At 46.7% G+C, this 9,413-nt stretch overlaps 1 long non-coding RNA gene across 1 annotated transcript; it reads left to right on the forward strand.

The window, feature by feature from the left end:
* The first annotated feature begins 322 nt into the window (after positions 1–322).
* Positions 323–6,661, forward strand: LOC135974765 (uncharacterized). Its single transcript, XR_010591849.1, has 3 exons — positions 323–517; positions 922–1,006; positions 5,308–6,661. It is a non-coding gene; the product is annotated as an uncharacterized LOC135974765 (long non-coding RNA).
* The last annotated feature ends 2,752 nt before the right edge of the window (positions 6,662–9,413 follow it).

The raw sequence follows: 9,413 nt of genomic DNA on the forward strand, positions 1-9,413 counted from the left end.
GAACAGATGGCAGAGCTTTTGTTAGTAGGAGGTCACAAAATCCTTGTGCCTTTGGCTAAAGTGCACATGGATACTGAGAATTTGCAAGCTGAATTAACTGCTGAATTAATTGCTGCTGTTCCCCATAACCCAACACATATATTATTGGGGGACAACTTTTTCAATGTGGCTCAGGCTGTCCAGGGGTCTGTAAGGAACAAGGAGGAATCTTGTGCTGAAGCCCCAGAGGGAAAGAGTAAAGTCACGGAAACTGCTGAGGAAATGGGAGAGTGTCTCTTTAATCCTCTGTAGCAGTGGAAAACAGTCTGCTGCCAGGGGTGGGTGTGGTTGAGACTAGCTCTTACAGCTAAAGACAGGTTTTTCTCCAGGGAGGAAGGAAATGTTTTGCTTATCTGTGAGAAAACTGTCCAGGTTGCAGTTGAGCAAGGGATAGACCTTGCTCTAGAATGCATAGGAAGATGTATCCTAGAGGGAAGCGCCGAGGAGGGTGGTGGAGTTCTACAGACCGCTGCAGTGGGTAAGGGTTCCATGGGCTCTGTAACTGAAGGCAAATCCAATTCAAAGAGGGAGGCGGGTACAGTGCTTACTACCGAAAGGTCTGCTCTGGCTGTTAGCTGTGAGCCCACAGCTGAATGGGATAAATCCCATTCTAGAGAGCACAGAGGTGTGTGCCTTAGAGGGGGACTCAGAGAAAGAGGTTAAGAAGGGATGTGAGGGAGTACAGGAATATTTCCTTACTGATTACGTGGGAGGGTTTGCCCAGGAGAGATTAGCCGGAGGGAAATGTGTAACTGACCTCCCGGAGGGGAGCAGTCATACAACTGACCTCTTGGGAACAGAGAGAGGTACCCCAATCCAGTTCCCGTTTTTGCAAAATGTTGTTCCTGATGTATTTGTAAAAATTAACTCTGTCTCTTTAAGGCAGGATGAAGGTCTTTCTAATGACTCAGTGAAAATGCTAATGACCCACCTGTCAAAGGGGAGGAGCCATCCATTTCATGGGCAGGTAAACTCCTCCAACAGCTAAGCATAGGTCACTGAGTAATGGGAGTAAGAATCACAAAGAAACCCCAGGAAGGAGGGGGTGGGTGGGTTCTTTGCATGGGCTTAGCTCTGGAGATGAAATGCAACTCCACAGTGGGAGGGCCAGTAACATGCAAGGTCTCCTTACACCCTTTCCTCCCTAAAGACATACATGAACTAAGAACCTTTACTAAAGGGAAAACCTGTATCTAAACACATACTATGATACAGGAAGGGGTTGGAAAATACAATAAATGCTGAACAAACTGGACTGCCTAAACAGAAGGTGTGGTATGATAATCATACTTGGAAGTGCCTCCCTGTCATGAATTTGCTGATACTATTATGTCTCTTCATACGCAATCTATGGGGTGAGACAAAGAATTTGGTACCGATGGTAAATCCCTTAAAAATGTGTAACATGCATGATTTTTGGAAAAATTTTGTACATGCTAGGAGTGGTAACAAGGAAGTCCTATAAGAATACTGCTTCTCAGCTAGTACCTGTAAACAGGCTTAGAGCTTGGCACAGCAGAAAAGCATAACAAATCTAGGCTGCTGTGTGGAAGGGGAAATTGAGGCACACCGCCTCATGGCATAGGTGGCTAAGTGCCAAGACACCTACACTCTAAAATATATTAATATCTACATTGTGTTAACAATGCTGTACACTAAAAGGCTTTCAGGTAACTTGGAAAAAGGAACCCTGAGTTGGTCTACACAGTAAAGAAAAACCCATGGCTGACCTGTGCCCAGCTGACTCAGGCTTGTGGGGCCCGGGCTAAGGGGCTGTTTCATTGCTATTTAGACATCTGGGCATGGGCTGGAGCCTGAGCTCTGGGACCCTCCTACCCCACAGGGTCCTAGAGGCCAAGCTCCAGCCCAAGCCCCGAAGTGCAGTGAAACTACGGTTATCATATTTCAGATTCCTAAAAAGGGGATATTGGGGCAGGGGGAGCAGGGACTTTGACTCTTATTTAAAAAATCTATGGGATGGAGGGTGGACTACCAAAAAAGAGGCCATGTTCAGAAAACCTGGACATATGGTAACTCTAAGTGAAACAGCCCCGCAGCCTGAGCCTCAGTCGGCTGGCACAGGCCAGCTGTGAGTTTTAATTTGCTGTGTAGACATACCCTAAGACTCGAGGACTGGGCTGTTGGCACCAAAAATTACTCTCTCCCTCCGTGGCTTCCTGCAGGAAACCAGCCCAGCCAGATTCCAGCGGGCAGCTTGTACTGCTCCCTTCAGTGTGCAGGGTTCTCACACACAGTGGCACAGGCAGCCTTTGCAAAACAAGGTAACCTTTATTCATCACCTGGTTATAGACTCTGCAAGTCCCTAGGTCAGCATAGAGCCATGAAGGTTAAAGCATAGTCCATGCTGGTTACCGCAGACAATCTGCAGTGTACCCCATGTTCAGGCTCTGTCTCTCTCTTTATCTGTTCTTCTATGGGCTGGTCTACACTAGTAATTTATATTGGCATACCTACGTCTCAGGGGTGCGAAAAATCCACAAAACAGAGAGCATAGGCGCCGAGTTTCTAATCTGCTGGGGGTGCTCCCACCTGGCTCTGCTCAGGCCCCACCCCCACCCCCACTCCACCCCTTCCCCGAATGCCCCACTCCTGCCCTATTTCTTCCCACCCCTGCTATGCCCATGCCCTGCCTCTTCCCACCCAGTTCCACCCCTCCCCCAGTGAACTGCGTCCTCGCTTCCCCCCGCCCCAGTGCCTCCTGATGCCACGAAACAGCTGATCTGCGCCAGGTAGGAGGCACTGGGAGGGAAGGGAAGGCGCTGATCCTTGGGGCTGCAGGTGGGCAGGAGGCGCTGGGAGGAGGGAGAAGCGTTGATGGGGGGCTGCTGGTGGGTGCTAAGCACCCACCATTTTTTCCCCCCCCGTGTGCTCCAGCCCCAGAGCACACATAGAGTCAGCGCTTATGACTGAGAGATATAACTATGCCAACCTAAACCCCATTGTAGACAGTGCTTGGTTGACAGAACAATTCTTTCATTGACCTAGCTACCACCTCTCGGGGAGGTGGATTGCCTACATTGATGGGAGAACCCTTCCCACGGTGTAAGTAATGTCTATGCTGAAGCGCTTCTCTTAGGCCTGGTCTACACTATGGAGTTAGGTCTACGTAAGGCAGCTTACATCAACCTAACTCTGTAAGCGTCTAAACTAAAATGTTGCTCCCGCCCATGTAACTCGCCCACTACACTGACTTAATAACTCCATCTGCATGAGAGACATAGAGTCAATGTTGATGTAGTTAGGTCAACACAGTGTCGGTGTGTTGCTTACATTGATTGTTGCTGCCTTTCAGAAGCCGTCCCAAAATGCCACACACTGACAGTTAAAATTGGTGCAAGCGCTCCTGATGAGGACGTGCACTGCTGACACAAGGAGTGCAGGGTGAAAATGCAAACGCGATTTAATAACTGCGGTGGGTGTACATCAACGTAACCAAGGTTGACGTAATTTTGTAGTGTAGACATACCCTTAGCATTTTAAGTGTAGACATATACTACAGCGGCATAGCTGCACTGCTGCAGCTATGCTGCTGTAGCGCTTCAGTGTAGACACTACCTATCCTGATGGGAGGGCTTCTTCTGTCGGGCCTGGTCTAAACTACAGAGTTAGGAGTGACGTATGGCAGCTTACATTGACCTTACTCAGTGAACGTCTCCACCAAATTGTCATTCCTACTACACTGACTTAATAACCCCACCTCCGCGAGACGCATAACTCTTAGGCCAATGTACTTAGGTCGATGCAATGTCAGTGTGGACACTGTTATTTACATCAAATTTAGTGGCCTCCAAGAGGTGTCTCACAATGTCCCACTTTGATCATTTGGGTCAGCATTGTGAACTCCACTGCCCGGCGGTGGCTAGGAACACAGTTATATATCCCTCTCTTCTAAATCCCTGCAAATTTTTGAAATTTCATTTTCCGTTTGTTCAGCGTGGAGAGATTACCTAGCAACTGCCCAGCTGACCATCCCGGCTACACACTGCAGACGTGCTCCTGCCTGGAGTACACAGGAGGTGGTGGATCTCCCAGTTGAGGGGGGGGGGTGTGTGCAAGGCGGTGTAGGCACAGTTCTGATCCAGCCATACCATAGAAACATCAATATCTAGGAGCAGATCGCTGGGGGCATGGGGGAGAAGGGCTACAAAAGGGATCCACAGGAAAGCCAAGGGGCTGTGGCAAGCGTACCAGAAGGCAAGGGAGGCTAAGAGTTGCTCTGGTGCAGAGATGCCGACATGCTGCTTTTACGAAAAGCTGCAAGCCATCCTTGGCAGAGACCCCATCACCACCCCCAAGAATCCTGTGGATACGTCAGAGGAATCAGAGTCACAGGCCTCTGAAGTGAACAGTGAGCAGCAGGCGTTGGACGAGGAGGCGGGGGAGTATGGGGGACAGGCAACCAGGGGAACCAGTGGCACAGTGAGCCAGGACCTGTTTGTGACTCCAGAGTAGTTAAGCCAGTCCCTACAGTGCAGCATGGGTGAGTCTGATGCAGGGAAAGGAACCTCTGGTAAGTAGTCAGTTTGCATTGGTATTGCAGGGACACAGCTGTTCATTTACACTTTGGGGTTTTTTTAATCACGCTAGAAGAGGTAGTAAAATAACCAAGAGAGGTAGAGTTGCTGTCTGCTTCTCATTCCCCTGTACAGTTAGGCAAAGGGGGCCCTGCAGAACAGTTTATGTGCACCAGGATGTCCTGTGAATCCTCCATAGAGATGTCAAGTATACTTTCCTGGAAGTATTCTGCAATCCTCTCCCAAAGGTTACTAGGGAGGGCTGCCTTATTTCTTCTGCCATGATAGGACACTTTTCCATGCCACTCAGCAATTACTTCAGCAGGCACCATTGCAGCACACAGCCTAGCAGGGTATGGATCTGGTCTGCAATTGGACGCACGTAGGAGCTGTTCCCTTTCAACCTCTGATACCCTCAAGAGTTAGATATCAGCTAAAATCACCACCACGTCAGGAAAATGGTGCCAGTATTCAGTTCAGTTGCTCATACCCGTGAGCCAACCCCCCCCCATTTATTGTCCCAACACGCTTCCCTGCCCCCGCCCCTCCCCCCACTGGTCCGTACTCACCAGGGCTGGGACTGTCACTGTGCTCTATGAATCCCAAGGAGAAGTGAGAATGTAGTGATTGTAACCTGTGTGGATCAAAGGGAGTGAGTTCAGTATACCAAGTTCCATTTATCTTGTGACTACACTCACAATAGTACCTCTGTAGTGCATTGTATCTTTTGCAGCTGGAAATGTGGCCTTCAGGGTCTCTCCACACCAGTGAAGCAGCTCAGCCAGATAATGAGGAGAAGGAAGAGGACGTGGGATGACATGTTTCAAGAGATCCTTCAAGCCTCTAGTGCTTCAAATACTGAGCACTGGCTATGACGGAGTCAAAGGCCTGATGCTCTGGAACTGCTCTGTATGAAGCCAGACAGAACTCGAGGTAACGTGACTCTCCTTAGGGCACGCTATCCAGGGCAAGTAGCCTCTTCGGCTATGGCCTTCCTGGGTCTGAACTCGGAGCATTCGGCATCTCTGTTCACACCGTATGCTTCCTGGAGCGGGTCCAACTGGATGGGACCCCTGGGGAAGCCAGAGGGCCCTGCACCTCAACTCCGCAGTCAGCTGTGACTCTCTGCCAGCATGTAACACAGAAGGTTTATTAGGCAACAGGAACACAGCATAGAACAGATCACCTTAGCACAGAAATAGTGACTTTCAGCAAAGTTCATTTTGGGTGTGGGAGGGATTGCTGGGTTGGACGCCCTGGGTCGGACGCCCTGGACTACCCCTCTGTGAGTCCCCAACCACAGACTGCCCAGCTTCCAGCGACCCGACCTCCAACACACGTCACCCCACCTCCTGGTCTTTGTCTCGCTTCCCAGGCAAAGTATGACCTGGTCGCATCCCCTCCCCACCTCCGCCTCAGGTTACGAAGAGCATTGGCCATCACTTATGTGCAGGCAGCTGGAGCTGCCTCACCTGCCCCTGAGGGCCTCAGCAAAAGTCACACACCCTTATTCTCACCACCTAGGCATTGGTGCAATACACAGGGAAACTGAGGTACACACAGTATTCATGCAAAACATTAAGACTCACATAGGCTCAAGTACAACATAATGAGGAGGAAAAACCTACTTTGTCACACAGGGCTTGGAGGATCACCCTCACGGACAGTATGAACAGGGATAGAGTGGAGATGAGAAAAGCACAGGAAAAGGAAATAGAGGTGCAGCAGGAGAAGTTAGCACTTTTCAAGCGGCAAACAAACATACTGGAGACACTTGTTGACCTTCAGGTTCAACAGACCCATGTTTGCCTCCCTCTTCAGCCCATAGAGAACTGCATTCTGGGAATCTCCCTATACTCCCGCCCCTCCTCCTGCCCCCATACATTCCACATGGCGTCCGGAGACGCTGCAATACCCCTACCACTCCACGCCGGGGGAGAGTACAGACAATCACAGCCCCACATACACTGACCTGTGAGAGACACGGTTGGTGTATGTGTTTGTGAAATGGAAATGACTGTTCTTTCCCCTTCAAAGGTTTTTCTCCCTGTATTTATAAAGTTTCATTCAGCTATAAATATGTCTGTTTGCATGGGTTTGGAATAAAAGTCTATTTATGGAAACTTAATTCATTTTTATTAGTTCACAATATATGCTGGCTGGGGCTGACATTCACAGATAATAGCAACAGATGCATTTGCAGTGTTTTATTACTACACACACAGAACATTCATTACAATACTTATATCGGGATAGGCAACCTATGGCATGCGAGCTGATTTTCAGTGGCACTCACACTGCCCGGGTCCTGGCCACCGGTCCGGGGGTCTCTGCATTTTAATTTAATTTTAAATGAAGCTTAAACATTTTAAAAACCTTATTTACTTTACATACAACAATAGTTTAGTTATATATTATAGACTTATAGAAAGAGACCTTCTAAAAATGTTAAAATGTATTACTGGCATGCGAAACCTTAAATTAGAGTGAAGAAATGAAGACTCGGCACACCACTTCTGAAAGGTTGCTGACCCCTGACTTATACAATACACTACAACACTTATTATTACAATATACAACACTTAACCTGTGTTATAGGGATAGCTCAGTGGTTTGCGCATTGGCCTGCCTAAATGCAGGGTTGTAAATTCAATCCTTGAGGGGGCCATTTAGGGATTTGGGGATTGGTCCTGCTTTGAGCAGGGGGTTGGACTAGATGACCTCTTGAGGTCCCTTCCAACCCTGATATTCTATGAAACAAACTATATCTGTTTTTTATGAGATTACAAGTTTGGTTGATAAAGATAATAATGTTGATGTAACAGATTAAGACTTTGCTAAGGTGCTTGACTTGGTACCGCATGACATTTTGATAAAAAAAACTAGATTGATATAAAATCAACATCATATGCATTAAATTGATTAAAAGCTGGCTACATGATCAATCTCAAAATATAATTGTACATGGAGAATAACTACAGAGTGGGTGTGTTTCCAGTGGGGTGCTGCAGCATTTGGTTCCTGGCCCTATGCTCTTTAACATTTTTATCAGTGGCCTAGAAGAAAACATAAAATCATCACTGACAAGGTTTGCAGATGTCACAAAAATTGGGGGAGTGGTAAATAATGAAGACAACAGGCCACTTACACAGAGTGATCTGTATCACTTGGTAAACAGGACATAAGCAAACAATATGTGTTTTAATATGGCTAAATGTAAATGAATACATCTAGGAAAAAAGAATGTAGACCATATTACAGGATTGGAGACTCTGTCCTAGGAAGCAGTGACTCTGAAAAAGATTTGGGGGTTGTGGTGGGAAATCAGCTGAACATGAGCTCCCCTGGCAGTGCTGTGACCAAAAAGGCTAATGCAATCCTTGGATGCATAAACAGGGGAATCTCAAGTAGCAGTAGAGAGGTTAATGTACCTCTGTATCTGGCACAGGTGTAACTGCTGCTGGAATGCTATGTCCAGTTCTGATGGCCACAGAAGGATGTTGATAAATTGGAGAGAGTTCAAAGAAGAGCCACGAGAATGATTAAAGGATTAGAAAACCTGCGTTATAATGATAGATTCAAGGAACTCAATCGATTTAATTTAACAAAGAGAAGGTTAAGTGGTGATTTGATCACAATCTGTAAGTAGTTACATGGGGAATAGATATTTAATGATGGGCTCTTCAATCTAGCAGAGAAAGGCAAAACAGGCTGGAAGTTGAACGCAGGCAAATTCAGACTGGAAATAAGGCATACATTTTTAACAGTGACAGCAATTAACCACTGGAACAATTTACCAAGGGTCCTGGTGGATTCTCCATCACTGGCAATTTTGAAATCAAGACTGGATGTTTTTCTAAAAGATCTGCTCTAGGAATTATTTTAGGGAGGTTCTCTGGCCTGTATTATACTGGAGTTCAGACTAGATGATCACAGTGGGCCCTTCTGGCTTTGGAATCTATGAATTATGTGAAGGAATGGGCACTCAGCACCGGCAGCTCTTTTATCACCCCAAAATTTGTTGGCGTTCATGTGGCAAAGTTTTCAAAACATTTGTTTGAGCTCAGAAGATGCTAGGATTTTCCTGGCTAAATGAGATTCTGCCCTTATTGCTTCTCTCCAAAGATAAAATATGACATAGGTTCTCAGCTAGGGGACACAAACAGGCTTTGGGGTTGTGACCCCATTGCTAGACGGGAGGGAATCTGAGTTAGAGAGGCAGGGGATCTAAGGCAGTCCTGGTGGGGAAAAAGGAGTCTGGGTATGGAAAAAAGGTAGCAGACGCCACAGTGCAATGTCATCACAAAAAAATCAGGCTTAGTGCCCATATCTTCCACTGATTCACATGCAGTAGCTAAGATGGATGGGTCCGTTATTCCGTAGCCCCATATCCTAACTTTAGTTATGTCTACATTAAACTTTAATGTGAGTTAACTGATTGCAAGTTAACTTGAGTTATCCAACACTTTGAGGTATAGCTGGTTCAGGAAGGACAGACAGGGAAAAAAGGAGGTGTTGCATTACACATCAAGAATATATATATTTGTTCTGAGGTCCAGAGGAGGTGAGAGACAGACCAATTGAAAGTCTCTGGGTGAAGATAAAAAGGAGAAAAAAAATAGGGGTCACAGTAGGAGTCTATTACAGACCACCAAATCAGAAGGAAGAGATGGATGAGGCATTTCTAGAATAATAAAAATGTTCAGCACACAAGATCTGGTAGTAACTGGGGACTTTAGCCACCCAGACATTTATAGGAAAAGTAATACATCAAAGCACAATATGTCCAATAAATTCTTGGAATTTATGGGACAACTTTTTGTTTCAGACAGCAGAGGA

This window comes from Chrysemys picta, chromosome 12 (assembly GCF_011386835.1).
Source record: "Chrysemys picta bellii isolate R12L10 chromosome 12, ASM1138683v2, whole genome shotgun sequence".
NCBI lineage: Eukaryota > Metazoa > Chordata > Testudines > Emydidae > Chrysemys > Chrysemys picta.